This window comes from Panthera leo, chromosome F3, assembly GCF_018350215.1.
Source record: "Panthera leo isolate Ple1 chromosome F3, P.leo_Ple1_pat1.1, whole genome shotgun sequence".
NCBI lineage: Eukaryota > Metazoa > Chordata > Mammalia > Carnivora > Felidae > Panthera > Panthera leo.
The window spans coordinates 9,388,468-9,410,861 of NC_056696.1; the positions used below are offsets into that span (position 1 = coordinate 9,388,468).

The 22,394-nt window shown below is 37.5% G+C and overlaps 1 protein-coding gene across 9 annotated transcripts in view; it reads left to right on the forward strand.

The window, feature by feature from the left end:
* RGS7 (regulator of G protein signaling 7) overlaps positions 1–22,394 on the forward strand; it is a 515,497-nt gene that overhangs the window by 451,526 nt on the left and 41,577 nt on the right. The gene's annotated exons all lie outside the window — the stretch shown is intronic.

The following is a 22,394-nucleotide window of genomic DNA, read 5'->3' on the forward strand; positions in this document are numbered from 1 at the left end:
CATAAAAATAATATAAATTTCATAATAATTTCATGTTCATATAATGTTTGTTTATCCTGAGGAAAATGTCTCCACTCCACCGTAGAAATTTCTGATAAGACTGTTCTTTATTTACTACTTTAAAGAAGTGATTGCAACTTGGGATACACTCTCCACAGGAGACAATATTTTCTTCGAGAGAAAATATATTTAGCATATTTTCTTTCTGAGAAAATGAGGCCTAGAAACCTCTTAAAATATGCAAGTAGTTATGTGATTTCTTCATATGACATCCTACATTTTATCTCTTCGTTTTAAAATGCTTAAAAATGGGCCAGAAACGGACACCTGTGTGGCTCGGTCGGTTAAGCGTCAGACTTCGGCTCAGGTCATGATCTCACAGTTCATGAGTTCAAGCCTCACCTCAGGCTCTGTGCTGACAACTCAGAGCCTGAAGCCTGCTTCAGATTCTGTGTCTCCCTCTCTCTCTCTCTCTGCCCCTTCCCTGCTCATGCTCTGTCTCTCCTTCTCTCAAAACAAATAAACATTAAAAAAATAAATAAAAATAAAAATGGCCAGAAAAGACTTACATGATTATGTGGTATCCTCATCAATCTTCATTAATGTCTGATATTTCACCACACTAACAAGGGTAATTGCATTGCTCTGCCCTACCCCCCCCCCATCAACTTTCAAGTTCCTGAAAAGTAGCACTTAAAGTGACAAAAAAAAAAAAACCCTAGCAATCCCAAAGACTGAATGGTTGTTTTTGTGCTTTAGAAACAGGAAAGGTGACATTTATATTAATGATTTTTTTGTCTTGGTTGGTTCTTTAGTTTCCCTTTTAATTATGAAGGAGGAGAATGAGGTCCAGGTTGGGGATTTCACCTGCTGCACCATGACGTTTTGATCTCGGTCTGTTTTAATGTGTGGTAAGGCTGCTTCCTCCACCTCGGACTCCACTGCTCACCCATTGTTCTTCATTTTAGGTTTTTGCTATTTTTCCATAGAACTTTGGAACCATTTGTCTAGCATCAGAAGAAGAAAAAAAGAGTTTTTAGCATTTTAACTGGATTTGTTAAATTTATACAAAACTTGGGAGAATTGACTTCTGTATGGTGTTGAGTCATCCTATCCATTTGTTCATATCTACTTTTGTGTCTTTCACAAGCATCTTAAATTTTCCTCATGCAGTTTTTACACATTTCTTGTTATATTTCTTTCTTTCTTTCTTTCTTTCTTTCTTCTTTCTCAATTGTTGTAGTTATAAAAATGGCTTTTCTTTACTTTTATATCTTAAAAAAAGCAACTAGGTATATAATTAAGAAAGTGGACATTAACTTGTATCTTATATAGGTGTGATTTTTCAGATATTTAGGTCATATTATTATTTTTCATTCCCAAAAATTATGATGTGCCCTAAAGAATTTTTGTTTATGTGAGTTTTCTCTATTGGTAGTTACTATATTAAAAATTAAAACTGGGGTGCCTGGGTGGCTCAGTCAGTTCAGCATCTGACTCTTGACTTTGGCTCACATGATCCCAGTGTTGTGGGAGCCAGCAGGAGTTGGGGTTCATGCTGAGAGTGGAACCTAGTTAAGATTCTCTCTCTCTCTCTCTCTCTCTCTCTCTTTCTCTCTCTCTCTCTCTCTTTCTCTCTCTGCCCTTCTCCTGCTTGCATGCACGTGTACTCTCTGTCCCTCTTAAAAAAAACTGATATATTTAAAAAAATATTTTTGATTTATTTAAAATGACAAGAAACCAGTAACAAAATAAATTAATTAGTAGAATTTTAATGGAAAATGGCATATTTTATATACTAAAGGAAAATTAGCGAGAAGAGTGGCACTATTTTACACTTTTGCAAATCATTTTAATCAGTAGAAGACAGCTGCGTCCTCATGTCTGGTTTCCAATCAATCTGTTGTTGTGTCACATGCCATGTAACTCCTGGGAAACTGCTGTATACTCATGAGAGAATGACAGTGAAAACGACAAATAATGTCATAGTAGTCTATGAAAATATTTTTGATCTTGCAGAACCCTGGAAAGAGAACTGCTGGTGTAGAGTGTTCTTTTGTTTTAAGTAGGAATGACTGATGAATTTTTTTCTCAGGCTTTTTTCATGTTTTCTCTTCACATGTGTTAATAATATGTGAATTCTCTTAACGGAGTTCCTAATGCTGACTGATCCCTGAAATCCCAGAATAACCCCCACTTGGTTGTGATGCATTGTTTCCTTAATGTAATACTGGATTTTGTTTGTTCTTATTTATTTTGGATTTTGATATGGACATTCAAAAGTGAGATTGGGGCCCATATTAGGTTTCTTTTTGATTTCTGTAACAAAATCTTTAATGTAAAGAAGGGCAATGGTATTTATTTTGGTATGCTTTCCCATGATTCAGAAAATCTTGATAAAGGATTATCTCTCCTTCATGTGATGAGACATAAGGTAGAGCAATATTTGATTGTGAGCTAAATCCAAATGATAGATTACATAAAGCTTGACAGAAAAATCGTGCTTCTCACTTCTGTCCCCACTCCTCCTACGATACAAACTCTACAAACCACAGCTTCTCTCCATTTATATTCTCCCTGTCTTGAAAGCTGAGGGCCTGAGGGGAGCTAGCACAGCCACTCAGTTCGATGTAGTACATCAGGAGAACAACTACAGCTAAAAACACTTGGCTCCCATACCAGCTTACTGCGTAGGTATGTGATCTTACTAAACACCTTCAAGTCTCAGGCTCCTCAGTTTTGAAAGGTGGGTAATAATAGCTGCCTCATAGACCATTGAGAATGCACTGAGATAAAGTATGTAAGTTGTTTATATGTACATAGAGCATAGTCATTGTTCAATAATTGGTAAAGTTCTTTTGGTAATCATGCTTTTGAAGGGAGACAAGAACGCAAAGGGTAAGATTGTGAAAAAAGTTGGCAGATAAGTAAGTATGACCTGGTGGCATCACTGAAGTCTTTGGGGAACTAAAAGCTGGATTTGAAGTTCAAAGCTTTAATAAATGTAATAGTGTCTACTTTTGCATAAAAAATTACCCCCCCCCCCCTCCAAACTTAGCAGCATTAAAAAAAACACACGTTTGTTATCTTACACTGCTTCTGAGGGTCAGGAATCTTGGAGTTGCTTTCCTGGATGGTTCTGGCTCAAGATCTCCCATGAGGCTACAGGCAGGCTGTTGACCAGGACGGCAGTCATTTGAAGGAGCTGGGGAATCCACTTCACTCATTCCATGGTTGGGAGGAGGCTCTAGTTCCTGACCACAAAGACCTCTACGTAAGGGTACTCAAGACATAGCTTCCCCACGACACCCCAAGATAGAAAGAGGGCCCCAAGTACTCCTTTATAGCCAGATTTCAAAGTATCACACCATGACCTCTGCCATAGTCTATTAGTCACACAGACCAATGGTAGTAAAGTGTGATGTGCAGGGGTATGAATACCAGGAGGATATCGCTAGGGAACATCACCTACCATCTTGGCGAGTAACCCCCACAGTGAAATTTAGTCCCTGGAGAGAATTTGAAAACAAAACTGGAGAGAAAAGAGGAAACCAGGTCCGATCCTACCATGAATGAAATCCCTGTCATTGCTATGGGTGATCCATGCAAGTGCTGAGGGCACTGCCTCTAGGAACCTCTAAGTAGGAAGTGGAGACACAGGGTTCTAGGTCAATGGGAGAGAGGAAACTGTATACATGTTTCACAGTTGTGCCAGGTGATTTCCTTGCCAAACCCCCAGAGAAGGAACATGAAGGTATAATTCCTAAACTAAAGAATGCCTCTTGCTGCCTATATTGACCTTTAGGCAACATTTTTCAACTTTAATTTTCACATTTTTCAAAATGTATTTATTTTGAGAGAGAATGTGAACAGGGTAGGGACAGAGAGAGAGGGAGAGGGAGAATCCCAAGCAGGCTCCGCACTGTCAGCACAGAGCCCGACACAGGGCTGCATCTCACAAACCATGAGATCATGACCTGAGCTGAAACCAAGAGTCAGATGCTTAACTGACTGAGCCACCCAGGCTCCTTAATTTTCACATTTTTAAGAGAGCTAATAATTTCTGTCACAATACTGAACAAAACAAAATTATGAAGAGGAGTATGACAGTACCTCATACAAATGATTTTTATTACTGAGAATGAGATGGCAGGCATGCCGGAGCACCCATTCCTTATAAAAATACAGAGTCCTCACCCCTGCAGTTAGCTTGCTCCTGACTATGTCCACCCCAGTGCCAGGCACATGGTGGATGCTCTGTGGATACGGTTTGAATTTGTGAGCAAATTAATAATACCTGCTCTCCCTCTTTCCTACATGCACCTTTTGGGTGACACTCAACACACTGATGCAGGACGTAGGACAGGTTTTTCTGTCACAGGGCTCTGATATTTGAACCAACCAGGGCATCAGTGACCAGGTCTGAGTCAACAGAACTTTGTCAGCTATCACAAAGCTCATCGATTTATGGCATCGCCTGTGAGCTCCGGATACTCAGCTGTTCAAGCTGTGCTGCTGTTCAGATGTACATTATTCAGCGGAAACACATGTGAAATACTTGCCACATGGATTCTTCTCTGCAAAGTGTAAGGGAATAATAGTACTTGTAGATTTATGTCAATAACAATAAGATCATTGATTAATACCTTTATACAAAGGCATTTTACATTCATTATGTCACTCATTCCTTACAGAGATTTTGTAGGGTGGGTAATTAGTGCCCCTGCTTTACAAGCAAGTCTCTGAGGAGTTGAGTTTTGTTAACCATCACAGGACTTAGACTGAATTCCTTACTTAGGGCTAAAAGCCTGGCATTTGCTCCAAAACCCCATGCAATCTCTATTTAAATAGTAATCAATCATTCTTTGTAAATTCATAATACACATCTGTCTATTTTATTGCACCAGCGTCAGCTTTGTGCATAGCAACTAGTTTTTTTTTTTTAATTATTAGTTGAACTTTTCATTTGTTATGTGGTCTATTGTGCGTCACAAGTGCCCTCCTGCTTAACCCACCCCCCATCCTCTCCCCTCTGGTAACCATCATTTTGTTCTCTGTAGTGAAGAGTCTGTTTCTTGGTTTGCCTCTCTGTCTTTCTTTTTTTTTTTTTCACTTTGCTCATTTGTTTTGTTTCTTAAATTCCACATATGAGTGAGATCATATGGTATTTGTCTTTCTCTGACTTATGTCACTTAGTGTAATATTCTCTAGCTCCATCCATGCCATTGCAAATGGCAAGATTTCATTCTTTCTTCTTGTTTGATCTCTGAGGCAGGCAAATAGCAGTGTATGTCTGTTATCACAACATCTCTGAAAAGGAGCTAAGTATTATAGCCATGTTAGGCTGCTGGAAAGAGCCATGATGTGGAATGTGCTGTATAAGTGGGACAGGTATAAAACCTAGAAACTCCCAGGGCTAACTCTGGACTTGAACGAGCAGGTATAGTAGTCTATACATTGTGTGTGTGTCAGGGGGTAGTTTTTACTTCTGTACTGTATGTATAATTTATGTACATAATTCCACGTGTTCATTTGGAGCTTTAATATATTTCCTAATATATTTCCTAATATTGTTGAAAAGTCTCAATGATATTCCTGTTGTAACTTTTGGCATTGTCAGTTTTGGGGTGTCCATGAGAAACAAATTATGCTGAAGCCAATAGAAATGCTGCAATTTTCCATCCTCAGTGCTCAAGTAGGCCTACCAGTGGTCCACAATCCAGCTTCTGATTCCTTTCACTGTTTTAGGAAATCCAAAATGTGTTAATCCAAATTTAAATCTTCTTTTGTATTATGAAAAAAGAACAGCTTTTCTATCATTCTCATCTGTTCCTTTGGATTAAAAAATATTTTGACAATGTAACTATCATGAGCCTCTGTGAGTGAAACTGTTCTTTTTTGCTCCCTGGTTACATCTTTTATCCTTCCTCTGTTCTTTCTATCCTGGAATAGATTTGGAGATACAGTGTCCTATTATTATGTAATATCTGATGCTATTTATGTGAGCCATGGCTAGAGTGAGAATAAAAACTGTCTTCCCCCTTATTAACTTGGTGTTTCTATAGCCTGTGTGTTGGCAGCTTTTCAAAATGTTGTGCTCAGATTTCTATCCTGTTCCTTCTGAAATCGTGAGGGTGTGGATGTGGTCCTGGGAGCAAGGCCCTAGGGCCACAGCCAACATCTCAGGGAAGTGAGTAGAGGACAGTTTTGGTCTTGCATCTGCTGGGCATCTGGGCAAGTGCTAGGAAGAAAAGAAAACCATTCCTATGATAGCTGAGGTAAAGTCCTGTGTGCCACCCCAGTCGCCAGTAGCTGGTTTTTTACTATAGGCAGAGAAGTAGAATAAAAATATTTGGAGAATCTGAGAGTCTATGGAGTTCTTTGAACTTCCTTACAATTTTTCCATAGGTTTGAAATCAAATGAAATTTAATTTAAGAACGTGTGCATGCGTGTGCACACACACAAGCACATAAGTGCACATGGTCTATAAAGGGATAGCTAAGCAAGCAAAAATGGGCTCAATCTGCCAATACTGCCAGCATGGATTCTGATTCCATAGGGAACAGTGATTATTTGGGCTCTGTTTTTTCTGTTCATTTGATTTTCCTCAGATACAATTTCCCCAAATTGTATTGAAGGAAGGAAGGAAGGAGAGAAAGAAAGAAAGAAAGAAAGAAAGAAAGAAAGAAAAAGAAAGGCTGTGCTCTCTTAATCCAATGTCAGGTGTCAGCTTCAGATGAACTTTCTTTTTCTGATAAACATAACTAAATTGAAATTTAAAACAATCTGAATTAATGAGAACAAAAATAAATTCTTTCAAGCCCAGAAAGCTCTAAAAATTTCTCCTCAGCTCTGCTATTCCCTTTCAACAATTTTATGTATCTTCTCACAAGTAACAGCTAGATTTTTCCAAATTACATTTCATGTAATAAACTCCAACATAAAGACATTTGTCATTACATATTTTCAAACGTTAGAAGCTAGCCCTTTGAGAAGCGAAAAGTTAAAGCAGTCATTGAGGAAGTCAAACTCAAACGTATGAATTTGGTGCCTGACTTGATGGAACTGAAGGATTTTGAACTGAACAGAGCTCTCTGCACTCTTCCCTCCACAATACTTTATAATTAGTCCCCAAAAGGTACTTACTCATTTATTGATTAAATATGGTATCTGGTCTTAAATTGCTAAAGTTTGTTCGTTTTGTTTTCTGGTTCCATTCGGTAACTTCCTCAAATTCTAACAGTCTGAAAGACCCAGTTTCCTGCTGTGTAATTATTTTCTGTTTGTCAAACTTTACTTCCAATAATAATAGCAGCTAACATGTGCTCCATGTACTTTGTGTGTCAGGAATATGCTAACCCCTTACACACATTATTGTGTACAACAACGAGTTTGGTACCATTACTCTCACCTCCACTATGTAGGAGACACTCAGGCTCCCAGGGGCTACTTAACTTTTCCAGGAGTTAATACAGCCCATGATCCTAACTATTTTGTAGTCATGTTGTTTCTCTTTTTTCATGTGGTAGTAACATTTTAAAAGATAGCATAACCCTTTCAATAAGTGACTTATTAAAAGATTTTCTACATTCTAAAGAATGTACATAGATGGGGTAATTTTAGGGGAAAGTGTGATGCTTGTAGCAGCTAAGGTTGAATGACTTCTGTTAGAGAAGTTTCAGAAGGAATCTTGAATTGGGTGCTAGGTTTGACCAGATAAAATTGATGCCTTCTTCTAATGTGCAAGTCTTTGATGTTTTGTTTCAGTAAAAATTAGTTTCAGAATGACTGAACCTGTGTGGTTTATAAAATGTTTTACAAAACTCAAATGACAATGGCTGGAAAATGATAAAGTATTCCATGATGTAAGAACTGTTCTTATTACCTGTATTATTTGTATGCTTTACATCTTGAATCTAGATTTTTTTCCTAGGGGGTTTTAATCTTTAATTCCATAATACAGAGCAAAGAAGAACAGTGATAACAGAATGAGTCCTTTGGAAATTAAGCTCTTTTATTCTATGTCTAAAACTCACATTTTGTTTTAATTTTATATTATAGTAAGAATACTTAACATGAGATCAGCTCTCTACAGCTTACTCATTTGATAAACCTGTTAACTAGAAAATCCCTATTTCCACTTCCCTCCAGCCCTTGGAAACTATCATCCCACTTTTGAGTTCTGTGAATTTTACTATTCTAGATACCTCATAAAAGTGCAATCATGTAGTATTTGTCTTTCTGTAACTGGCTTATTTATTCATTTATTTATTTATTTAATTTTTGAATAGAGTTGACATTAGTTTCAGGTGTACAACTTAGTAATTTGACAGTTTCTACACTATGCTATGTTCACCACAAGGTAGCTACCATCTGTCCCATTACATGGCTATTACAATATGATCCACTATATTCCTTATGTTGTGTCTTTTATTCCCATGACTTAATCATTCCAAAACTGCAGGGCTGCATCTTCCTCTCCCCTTTACCCATTTTGCCCAACCCACTCTCCTCCCCTGTGGCAATCATCAGTTTGTTCTCTGCATTTATAGTTCTGATTCTGCTTTTTGTTATTCATTTCATTTTTCCATAAGTGGAATCATATGGTATTTCTCTTTATCAATCTGACTTATTTCACTTAGCATCATACCCTCTAGGTTCATGCATGTTGTCACAAATGGCAAGATCTCATCGTTTTTATGGCTGTATAATATTCCATTGTTCCATATTTTTCTTATCTATTTGGATATTGATGGACACTTATGTTGTTCCCATGTCTTAGCTACTGTAAATAATGCTGAGATAAACATGGCACATATATCCCTTTGAATAATGTTTTTGTATTCTTTGCATAAATACACAGTAGTAATTGCTAGATCATAGGTTAGTTCTATTTTTAACTTTTTGAGGAAACTCCGTACTGTTTTCCACAGTGGCTGCACTAGCTTATATTCCCACCACCAGTGAAAGAGGGTTCCTTTTTCTCTACATCCTCACCAATACTTGTTTTTGCTTGTCTTTGTTATCTTAGCAGTTCTAACAGATGTGAGGTGATATTTCATTGTGGTTTTGATTTGCATTTCTTAGAGGATTAGTAAGGTTGAGCAACATTTCATGTGTCTGTTGGCCATCTGTATGTCTTTGGAAAAATGTCTATTCAGGGCCTTTGCCCATTTTTTTTTTAAATAGGATTGTTTGATTTCTTGGTGTTGAGTTGTATGAGATATATAGATATAGATATAGATATAGATATAGATATAGATATAGATATAGATAGATATAGATATATATATGATATTAACCCCTTATGGAATATATCATTTGCAAATATCTTCTCCCGTTCAGTAGGGTGACTTTTTTGTTTTTTGATGGTTTCCTTTACTGTGCAAAATCTTTTTATTTTGATGTAGTGCCAATAGTTTATTTTTGCTATTATTTCCTTTCTTACATGTATCTAGAAAAATGTTGCTATGGCTGATGACAGAGAAATTACTGTTTGTGCTCTCTTCTAAGATTTTTCTGGTTTCAGGTCTCATGTTTACCTCTTTAATCCATTTTTCATTTATTTTTATTTATGGTGTAAGAAAGTAGTCCAATTTCATTCTTTTACATGTAGCTGTCCAGTTTTCCCAGCAACATTTATGGAAGAAACTGTCTTTTTCCCATTGTCTATTCTTGCCTCCTTTGTCATAGATTAACTGACCTTATAAATGTGGGTTTATTTCTGGGGTCTCTATTCTGTTCCATTGATCTATGTGTTTATTTTTGTGCCAGGACCATACTTTTGATTACTACAACTTTGTAGTATATCTTGAAATTTAGGGGCGCCTGGGTGTCTCAGTCGGTTGAGCGTCCGACTTCGGCTCAGGTGATGATCTCACGGTCTGTGAGTTCAAGCCCCGCGTCGGGCTCTGTGCTGACAACTCAGAGCCCGGAGCCTGCTTCCAGTTCTGTGTCTCCCTTTCTCTCTGCCCCTCTCCCACTCATGCTCTGTCTCTTTCTCTCAAAAATAAATAAACGTTAAAAAAAATTTTTTTTAAAAGAAATCTGGAGTTGTTATACTTTGTTCTTTTTTTCTCAGGACTGCTTTGACTATTTGAGATCTACTGTGGTTCCCTGTAAATTTTGGGATGATTTGTTCTAGTTGTATTTTTTTTTAAGTGCTGTTGGCCTTTTGATAGGGATTGCATTGAATCTGTAGATTCCTTTGGGTAATACAGATGTTTTGACAATATGAATTCTTCTAATCCATGAGCATGGGATATCTTTCCATTTGTGTCATCTGTAACTTCTTTTATCAGTGTTATATAGTTTTCACAGTATAGGTCTTTCACCTGTTTGGTTATGTTTATTTGTAGGTATTTTAATCTTTTGGCTGCAATTGTAAATGGTGTTGTTTCTTAAATTTCTCTTTCTCGACTTCATTGTTAGTGTTTAGAGATGCTACCAATTTGTAATTTTGTATCCTGCAACTTTACTGAATTTATTTGTAATTTCTAGTAGTTTATTGGTGGAATCTTCAGGATTTTCTATGTATAGCATCATGTCATTTGCAAATAGTGACAGTTTAGCTTCTTTCTTTACCAATATGGCTGTCTCTCATCTCTTGTGTCTGATGGCTGTGGCTACGACTTCCAGTACTATTTATCATGAATGAATGTTGAATCTTGTTAAATGCTCTTTTCTGCATCTATTAAAATTATCATATGAGTTTTTTTCCTTTGTTTTCTTGACATGGTATGTGATGTGATTGATTTTTGTGAATATTGAACCATCATAGCATCCGAGGAATAAATCCTACATTATTGCGATGAATAATTTTTTAATGTATTTTATGTAGTTGCTAATACTTTGTTGAGGAGTTTTGAATCTATGTTCATCAGGGTTGTTGGCCTATAGATTTGTGTGTGTGTGTGATGACTTTGTGTACTTTTGGTGTCAGGAAAATCCTGGCCCCATAGAATATGTTTGGAAGTTTTGCTTTCTTTTCTGTTTTTTGGAATAGTTTGAGGAGAATAGGTATTATTTCTTATTTAAATGTGTGGTAGAATCCACTTGTGGATCCATCTGGTCCTGTACTATTATTTTTTCATAGTTTTCTGATTACTGATTCTGTTTCATTACTTGTAATCGGTATATTCAGATTTTCTCTTTCTTCCTGGTTCAGTTTTGGAAGATTGTATGTTTCTAGGAATTTATCCATGTCTTCTAGGTTGTCAGCTTATTTAACTTAGCACCATGACCTGAAAGTTCATCCATGTTCTTACATATTGTGGGATTTTCTTTCTTTCTTTCTTTCTTTCTTTCTTTCTTTCTTTCTTTCTTTCTTTCTTCTGTTGAGACTGAATAGTATTCTATTGTATGCATTTACCACAGTTTATTTATCCTTTCTTTGTCAAGGAACATTTAGGTTGTTTCCACATCTTGACCATCGTGAGTAGTATTGCAGTTAAACATGAGAGTGCTTCTATCTCTTAGAGATTCTGATTTCAGTTGTTTAAAACAAATACTCAGAAGTGGGATTGCTGGGTCTTCTGGCAATTGTGTTTTTAATTTTTAGAGAAATGTCCATACTATTTTCCATAATGGCAGCACCATTTTGCATTCCCAACAATAGTGTGCAAAGGTTCCAATATTTAACAACAAACTATCTATAGAGGAAATTAGGAAAGTAATCCCATTTACAACAGGACACATAAAAAGAACAAAATACTTAGGAATAAACTTAAATAATGAGGTAAAAGACTTGTATATTGAAAACTACAAAATACTGATAAAAAATTAAACAAGGCACAAACAAATGGAAAGACATCCCATTTTTATGGATTGGGTGACTTTATATTGTTAGAAACCCACAAGCTTTGGAAAACCAAAAACTGACTCATGAGCTGTGCTATTATGCCCTATAGCTAAGTTGTTTCATCTTAACTGCACTGTGCCTTAAACATCCAGGTAGGGAAAATGGACAGGGGCACAAGTTTTATTTGTCCTTGAAGACTGTAGGTCAAAATGGAGACAGTTTGAATGGAAATTGTAAATTCAGGGGCAGAGGAGTTTGCTCATATTGCCTTCTCTAAAACTGAGCCTTTGTAAGTTCCCAGTGTCCTCCTGCTTTTTAAGTATTCAACCCCCATAAAATCTGGAAGCAATATACCATTAGCCATATATACTTATCAGTCAATGGGCTACTTATATTTCAAGAGAAAAAAATATTTGAGCTAAATTTTCTTGAAACAAATGTTTCTTTGAAGCCTAACTGAAGAATTAGACAATATGTTTCCTGTTCATAATGTAAGATAATAATGATAATTTATGACCAATTGGTCTGGGATTTAAGTTATAGGTACAAATATGCTTGAGCATACACACACATATACCAAAACACAGTAAATAAAACCCATTTCATCTTTTTAGCATGAGTAGTGTTCAGAAATAACTATTATGTAAAATGTATGATTTCTCTCATTCATTCATTGATTTATTCATTACATATTCATTAAGCACCTACTACATAACAGAAAAAAAAAATAATGGCATTAAACATGACAGGCAAAGCCTCTATATTTGAGGAGCTTACATTTTGGTAGAGAAAGAATAAACAAAGATAATATATAAGAACATTACATGTAGAGGCAAGTGCTATAAATAAAAACAAGGTGATATGATTGGAAGCATTATGTCGGACCCAAATGGCAAGGGGCCAGCTACACAATACTTGTGGAAAGAAGTAGCAGCCAGTCCAAAGGGAAGAACCTGACACATATAAGGAATAGGAGGGAGGTGGATGAGGTTGGACTGAAGTGAGCAGAGGCAAAGAGACACCAAACAGAGTTGGAAAGGCAGACAGAGGCCATTTATGTAGCACCTGGTAGAACATGGGAAAGGGTTTGCCTTCTATCTGAAATGTGATAAGAAGAGGCTTGAAGAGGAGAGTGGTGACATGGCTACAGTATTGAAAGGTCAGTCTGGCTTCAGTGCAGAGAACAACTTGGGTGTAGAGTGTAAAAAGCAAGAAAGGATTGATGAAGACAAATCAAAAGTCTGCTGAGATAGTCCAGGTGGGAGATAATGGCAGCTTGGACCAGGATTTTGGCACGAGGGGGAGCAGATAAATTCAGGATGTGTTTGGAGTAAAGTGCACAACACTTGCTGTTGAATGAAATGTGGGAAGGAAGGGAAAGCAAGCTGTGGCTGACGACTGCCAGATCATAGCATGAACACCCTGGTGGATGGATATGGCCTTTGCTGCAAAGGCAATGAGGAATGGAATGGGGAGGCTAGGAGGAGCTCAGGGCTGGTCAGTGTCTTTTCTGAGCAACTGATCTAAAACTAGTACTGTGTCTGGAAGGCTTCTCCCACCAGTGTTTGGTAGAGCAGGGGCATGATTGTTCACTTGCAGGATTTGGGGCAGACACTCCTGTAGGGCACTGCCCAGTGTCTCACTGCACTTCTCCTCCCGCCCCTGAGCACAGAATGAATTGCCAGCTCCCCTTCTGTGTGAAGTCCCCGTATCTCAGAACTCCAGAAAAAGTTTTCATGTCATCTACTCTGATCCACTTAATTAGCCTGTAGATATTTATGTCCTGATAAGTTTTCTGAAAGATATGAGAAGTTACCTACATTCCCTTTGTCACAACTTGCATTTCCTTCCTCACATATCCAAAAACCTAATTCTACCTAAAACTTAGCCAAGAATAAACTCCAAAAATTTTAGCCAAAGAAATTGTTAAAAACACCCACACTCTAACTCAGGTGCTTTGGTTGGCTCATTTGCAAAAATATGAGACACTGTTCAAGAAGCATTTTTCTGCTTTCCTGACCCCTGTCAGAATCCAAGTAACAGATTAGAGGATGATGGGTTGGTGCTGGGAGGAAGGACACTGAGAGCAGCAAAATTGACAACTGACTGGCAGAAGGCAGAGGCATTCAAAAAATGACCTAAAATGTCATGAAAGCTCAAAAGCCATTAAGAGTTAAGGCCATCCAGCCTCACAGGCATTGCTGTCTTAAGGATGGCACAGTAAGTGTAGTTCTCAATAATGACCTTGAATCAACAAGAAAAGATTGCATTGCTTTGGATATAATTGTGCAAGAATCTAGGGATGTGTGGGAATTATTTTAGAATATCTTTTTTTCCAATGGTGAAAATAAAATTGAGTTTTGGCTCTTAGTGATAAATATTTAATCTGCAAAATAACTTTACGTGAACCTCTCTTTTCTGACACCACTAGATAAATAAAATACTTATCTTTTCCTACCTTTGGAAATCAAGTTTAATGCAACAGAGTGTGTCTTTGAAATTCATCTTCTTTATAGAGGTCTTGCTGAGCTGAGTTGTGTGTAAAGACAGCCTTTCTCTGTGTATCTGGTCCGGAGAGGGAAATATGCCTCTTTTCCATTTGGGAACATATGACTTAAGACTCTCCCATATCCTTTGTAATTCAAGGCTATTGAATTCAAGGCCAATTCCAATATCCACTGATTTTCATGAAGTTGTTATTTTCTAGTTGTCCCATTGTCATTTGTTGCAACAATTATTGTAAGCCTTTTGAAGTTACTTATTTGTACTACTTAGGAGTTTTAGTTATTTTTTGGTGAGTTATTTATACTATGAGGAATTTTATTTGGTTCTGTTCACCAGTTACAGCACACCATTAAATCGTCAAGACCAACAATAGTATTACCTGCAAAATTGTTTTCACCAGTTCAGTTAAGTGATCCATTTTCCTACTTCTCAGCTCTTAACTTTTATGCTGGGGAAATTTCCATTGCCATCAGAGATCTGGTTTAGGTTTATTTCCTTCATGCCTACATTCAACAAACACATGAGGAGTTAAAGTAAAAAAAAAAAAAAAGTGAAGACATTTGATGATATTAAGCTTATGGATGAGGAATCCCAAAATCATGTTGCTACTCACCCTCCCATGAATGAGATCCCAGAAGGACAGCAACATAATGCCATCCCAAATGCCAGTTAGCTGTAGGTTATGAAAACACCCTTGATGCGAACCCAGGACTTCCTAGTGCACAGTAAGTTGGAGTGTGTGTGTTCAGTCTAAGAGGGGTCTTTTTCATTCCCCAACTAAAAATCTTTCCATGCCCTCAAATTGCAACCAGCATTTTGTGAAGAAAAAAATCATAGGACATGAGGGAGATCAATCACTTGTATGAGTGGTAGACCCATGCATACCTGCCTCAGGCTTTTGTCACTTCCTGAAGGAGCTCATATTTTATTCAAGGTAAGTATGACAACTCAGCCTCTACCCAGTGATTTTTTTTATTCCAAAGAAATTCTAGCTAGAAATATTTTAAATGTCTAAAAACTGGACATGAAACATGAGCAATGCCTGTGATCACAGAGAAGCCATAGCAAGCTCACTCATTAGGGTCCTCTTGGTAGCTTGTTGAGAACTGTGACAATCTGGCTGTACTTGTCTGCATGGCAGCTGCTAGTCTATAAAAAGGGACTATCACAGAAGGATGAACAGACAGTTACTAGATATTAAGTAGAAGTGGTCTGATTTCAACCAGAGCAGATTAAGAGAGTGTGGTAGGATGCACTGGAGAAGAATTTAGAGAAATGTAGTAGAGGCTCTGAGTAATGGGATGCCACTCCACCAGGTTTTCCATAACTGACTATCAGACATTGGTTTTGCACACTCAATGATATGCACCTAAAAAGTCAAAGACACAAAAGGATGTGGCCGGCCAGGGACAGATTATTGTATAAGCATTAATGTTGAAGTGTTCTGAGCCATGAACCTTGACAATGACTGCATAAAGAGCTGTATTCTAGTTGGAGAATTCAGTAAAAATACTAAAATTGTGTGTAAATGAAATCCAGGAGCCATCCCTGATTTCTCTCTTTGTTTACATTTGTTCCTCTCCCAGCCTTCCTCGTCTCAATAAATGGCACCACGTCACCCAGTTGCCAATAACTAGGAGTCATTGTTGACTCTTTTGCCTCACCATGCTCCTTAACCCAATCCATCAGCAAGTTGTGTTGATTCTGACTTCAAAATGCATCCCTCCCCAGGGTGGTACCTCTGTTGCTATCAGAGAGCCTGCACAGACACATCATCGTCACCCAGAGTCCATAATTTACATTGGGGTTCACTCTAATGTAATGGTGTTGTGCATTCTATGGCTTTAAACAAATGTATAATGACATGTATCCACCGTTATAGTATCATACTGAACAGTTTCACCACCGTAAAAATTTTCTGTGATCTGCCTAAGTCATCCATCCCTAACCCCTGGAAACCACTGATCTTTTTATTGTTTTCATAGTTTTGCCTTTTCCAGAATGTCGTATAGTTGGAATCATACAGTGTAGCCTTTTCAGACTGACTTCTTTCACTTCATAATAGGCATTTAAGGCCCTCCATGTCTTTTCATGGTTTGCTTATTTCTTTTCATCCACAAATAATATTCCATGGTGTTCCATACCACAGTTTATTTATCCATTCACCTACTGAAGGATGCCACATTTTGGCAGTTATGGTGACTAAACCTGCAATAAACATCCATGTGCAGGCTTTTGTGGGAACACGATTTTTCAACTCTTCTGGATAAATACTAAGGAATACAATTGCTGGATCAAATGGTGAAAGTATGTGTAGTTTTGTAAGAAACTGCCATACTGTCTTCCAGAGTGGCTTGTTTTGTGTTGGTCTCAGCCTATCAATAACCAGTGTTATGGTTGGATCAGTGATGTGGTTCTTATGTGGTTCTTCTGCAAGTTGCTCTTCCACAACAATTATCAGGAAACTTTGAAAAAAATAATGCTTTACAACTTACAGAAAAAAGTAATTACATAGCACATCTGGGGCCACATAATAAAGTTGAGGAGAGGGGAGAGCGCATGAGCCCCAGAGTACTGCTTTTCTTGGGGTTGAGGTTGGGGACCTAGGGTTTCATGGGCTCACTCTTTATTGGTGAATTTAAAACATAAGAGTGGAAATTTAAACACTGGAAGAGAAAGAACAAAAATAAAATAAAAACAAGTAGCCAAGATGATCAGTATTGAAACCAACCAAGATCTCCAAAACAAAGGAGCATCTGTGTTGGAGACAAACTGCTTCTTTATTATTTGAAGTGGGTTCCTCTTTGAAATCGTTGCTCACTCATCAATGCCTAAATCAGGCACTTGAATTACAAAAAGGTAAAAAACAAAAACAAAAACAAAAACAAACCCGTCAAGGGTTTCACTACTGGGCTGTACCATTTTGCATTCCCACCAGCAAGGAATAGGAGTTCTTGTTGCTTCACATGCCCTGTAATATTTGATGTTGTCAGGGCTGTGGATCTTGGCTATTCTAATAAGCGTGTAGTGGTATTTAATTGTTTGAATTTGCAATTCTCTAATGACACATGACGTACAGCATCTTTTCTTACACTCATTTGTCATCTGTGTATCTTCTTCAGTGAGGTGTCTGTTCAGACCTTTTATCCATCTTTATTTATTTATTTTTTATATATAATTTATTGTCAAATTGGTTTCAACACCCAGTGCTCATCCCAACAGGTGCCCTCCTCAATGCCCACACCCACTTTCTCCTCTCCTCCATGCCCCATCAACCCTCACTTTGTTCTCAGTATTTAAGAGTCTCTTATGATTTGCCTCCTTCCCTCTCTGCAACTTTTTTTCCCCCTTCCCCTCCCCCCTGGTCTTCTGTGAAGTTTCTCAGGATCCACATATGATATACCACCTCAACACCAGTCAGAGTGACTAAAATGAACAAATCAGGAGCCTATAGATGCTGGAGAGGATGTGGAGAAATGGGAAACCTCTTGCACTGTTGGTGGGAATGCAAACTGGTGCAGCCACTCTGGAAAATAGTGTGGAGGTTCCTCAAAAAATTAAAAATAGATCTACCTTATGACACAGCAATAGCACTGCTAGGAATATACCCAAGGGATAAAGGAGTGCTGATGCATAGGGGCACTTGTACCCCAATGTTTATAGTAGCACTTTCAACAATAGCCAAATTATGGAAAGAGCCTAAATGTCCATCAAATGACGAGTGTATAAACAAGATGTGTTTTATATATACAATGGAATACTACTTGGCAATGAAAAAGAATGAAATCTGGCCATTTGTAGCAATGTGGATGGAACTGGAGAGGGTTATGCTAAGTGAAATAAGTCAGGCAGAGAAAGACAGATACCATATGTCTTCACTCATATGTGGATACTTTTACCCACCTTTAAATTAGGTTGTTCATTTTCTTATTGATGAGTTTTTTTTTTCTTATTGTTGAGTTTTAAGAGTTCTTTGTATTTGGGATAACAGTCCTTCATCAGATGTACCATTTGCAAGTGTTGTATTTTTTTTTTCCCCCAATCTGGCTTGTCTTTCGCAGAGCATAGTTTTTAGTTTTAATGAAGTCCAATGTATCATTGATTTCTCTAATGTATGGTGCTTTTAGTGTCATGTTTAAAAAGTCATCACCAAACTCAGGATCACCTAGATTTTCTCCCATGCTATCTTCCGGGGGGGTTATAGTTTAGCATTTCACATTAAGGTTTATGATCCATCTTGAGTTATTTTTTTGTGAAACCATAGTGAGTTTATATATTATATATATATATATATATATATATATATATATATATGTATGTATATATATATATACATACATATATATGTTATATATATGAATATATATTATTTATATGTATAATATATAAATACATATAAATATATATGTATATATGTGTATATATATACTTTTTTTTTTTTTTTTGAGAGGCAGAGAGAGACAGAGAGTGAGCAGGGGAGGGGCAGAGAGAGAGGGAAACAGAATCTGAAGCAGGCTCCAGGCTCAGAGATTATTTTTTTAATTTTTTTAATGTTTATTTATTTTTGAGAGAAAGACAGAGTGTGAGCCAGGGAGGGTCAGAGAGAGAGAAGGAGACGCAGAATCCAAAGCAGGCTCCAGTCTCTGAGCTGTCAACCCAGAGCCCGACTCAGGGCTCAAACTCATGAACTGTGAGATCATGACCTGAGCCGAAGTTAGACGCCCAACTGACAGAGACACCCAGGTGCCCTACAGAGATTGAGTTTTTAAAAATATAAATCATATTAAGTCACTTCCCTTATGACATCCCCTTATGTTTAGACTTAAACCAAAGTCCTTACCGTGGGCTATAATTTCTACCTGACCTGACCACTTTCCACAGCTCCAAGCATCTTGGTACATTTCCCTCCCCTCTGATGCAGGAGCCTTCCTTCTGTCTGTTGACTCTCAGAATTTGTTCATAGCCTACACTGAAGCAGGATTACATAATCCAGAATCTGTGTCCAGCAAATAAGATTAAGTAGTAGTCAGATGAATGAAAGGGTGAATGAAAGGAATTCCAGTGTAGTTACCTTAAACAACTTCCTTTGTGTGTAGCATTTAGTAAGCCCTGTTGGCCCAAGAACAGAAATAAAAGCTTCAATTGAATGTTTAAAAAAGTATCCTGAGATTGATCACTCTAAAATCTATAACCACTTTTTATGAGGATAAGGAGAGAATCATTTTCATTGAGGTAAAATACATTGCAAATTGAACTTTTAAAACTTGTACTGTGTTACAAAAAGACAAATATTTCAACATTCAAAGTCTTGATTTTCCCAGAATCATGTCTTTTTTTTAATTTCCAGGAATATGGATATTATCAGTTCTATTTGCCACCTTATTCTTAACTCTCCATTTATTTGTCATTTAAGACATTGTTTTAATCACTTCAGAAAATTTCACTTCAGCTCCTGGGACTGAATTAAAGAAAGTGGTTCTCCATTACTCTCTTCACTGAAGAGTCCTTAAGTTTCCCCAGTTATCCTGAGCAGAGTGTGCCTTCTGCTACAATAATGTCATTTTGCATGACAGGAACTAAATGATATTCAGATTGTTTTAAGTAAAATGATGGTTTCATCAATGATGAAACCAAAATTTCATCTCTGTTTTGCAACTCGTTGAGACACTTACATGTACACTATGGCAGTAATATTTCTCAATAATATGATCCTTTTGCTCCTTCAGGAATGGATTCCAAGGAATTCAATTGTACTTTTTAATAAATAGTGTTACAGCAATGTCACAACACAGCTTAATTCTATTGAAAATAAATTTATCTTTGAATCACTAGAAATAATTATGATTCTTTTCTAGGTCAGTGTAAATATTATTTCATTATTCCTTAAATTGAACAATACTATGAATTTAATATTATATCTGGCCAGTAGTACATGTTTGAACATTTTTATTGAGTGCTTACTTGGTAACGGTGATGTTATTTGTATTTTATTGGGAAGCTATGCTTAGTAGTGCAGAAAACCAATTTAGCCATAACATTTCATGTGGATCTGGTGCCAGCTAGTGGTACATTTGATATATTAAAATAACCAAAGATGGGCACCAAGGTGGCTCAGTCATTTGAGCATCTGACTCCTGTTTTGGCTCAGGTCCTGATCCCAGAGTCATGGGATTGAGCCCCTCATCGGGCACCATGCTTGGGATTCTCTCTCTCTCTCTCTCTCTCTCTCTCTCTCTCTCTGGCCCTCTCCTCCACTTGCACACTGTCTCTCTCTAAAACTAAAAGAAAGAAATTAAATAACCAAAGACAGCATGGTCTTATTGGGATCAAACTTGCTCAAACGATAAATAAATATATTTCAGCCATGTTGGTGAGAGCCAAGAGGATGTACATAACAATGGATATATGAAATGTTCTGTTGCATAATGCCTTGGCCAAACTTCTCTCCAGTCCTGTGCTCCTACAGTTTGATGATTCACATACTTATCATGCTTACTATATTAGAAGATCATCCCTTTGTCCTTGTATGTCACTATTTATCACAAAACTTATCACAAAATCAGAAATAAATATTTATTAAATAAATAATAAATGGTCTGTCTTTCTCCAGGTCATGGAAGGGCATGCCCTTACTATTCCCACCCTTTAACATATAGAAGATTTCTTTTTTTTTCTAAATTTTTTTTTAACGTTTATTTATTTTTGAGACAGAGAGAGACAGAGCATGAATGGGGGAGGGTCAGAGAGAGAGGGAGACACAGAATCTCAAACAGGCTCCAGGCTCTGAGCCATCAGCACAGAGCCCGACGCGGGGCCGGAACTCACAGACCATGAGATCATGACCTGAGCCGAAGTCGGACGCTCAACTGACTAAGCCACCCAGGTGCCCCTAGAAGAAGATTTCTATGATCTGTCTTGCCACGAATCAATAAGAGCATAAAGAATTTCAGTGCCTCGTCTTCCTAATGGACCGAGCCTTACGGGTGGAAGGCTTCAAGGAAATGGAAATTGAATAGGAAATGAAAACACTTTAATATTACTTTAATAGTTTTAAACCATTATCTTTGTTATCTTTGTTATCAGTGGTTGTGAATTCTGGCTGCATATCAAACTCACTGGGGTCTCTTGAAAAATACTTATGCTGCTAGTAGCCACAGAAAAATTAAGTCAGAATATCAGACATTGATCAGTATGGTGAGGTAGCTAAAGTGAGTTACTCAGTGTCAATTAGTAACTATATCCCACCCATATGGGTGTTTTTCCTCCTTACTGCCAAGCAGATCATGGTATGCATATCTATATATGCAAACCAAATTTGTGATTTATTCATTTTTAGTGCAGTGTGTGTGTGTGCATGCACATGCATGTGTGTATTTGTGTGTCTGTAGTATATATATTTCACATGCAACCTATGTGGAAAAAAATCAAGAAAAAGGGCTTTCTTTACTTACTTTTTTATCCTTTACACTATTATGGTGGAGCTTCTTCCCAATGGCTGTTCTATCAGGAGAGGGTTCTTCAAGGAAATTCCTGCATGCAAGTCTTCATTAAACCAAAAGGGAAGCCCCTTGCCTGCCAATGAGTGTGGAGAACAGCTTATTTCCAGAATCACATCATTGCTGCCTTTTTGCCCCTCCTCCTCCCATAACATCCCAACTGTGCAAAAGTCTTTTTCCACATTCATAGTGTCTCTGTAATCACTTTCAAGTATATCTCATGTGTAACGATCTTACATTCTGTGGGAAAAAACAGAGAAACTGCCCAGAGTTATACAACATGATACTTCTTATACTAGTACCAGAGATCCCTATATCTGGTACCAAAACTTGAAAGTTAGGGAAACACAACCCACAAAAATGCTTCCTTCCAATCACTTCTAAAGACTAAGTGATATCTAAGGACCTTTCCAGATATAAGGTCCCCTGTATTCTTGAATCTCCTTTCTTCTCTTTTTCCTCCCACTACCTCTCCCTTCCCTCTCCCTCCTCCCCTTCCTTTTCTCCCTCTCCTTCCTCCTCAGCCCCACCCTCTCCCTCTTTTCTTACTCCCTCCCTCAACCCCTCCCCTCCTCCAAATACAAAAGAAGGT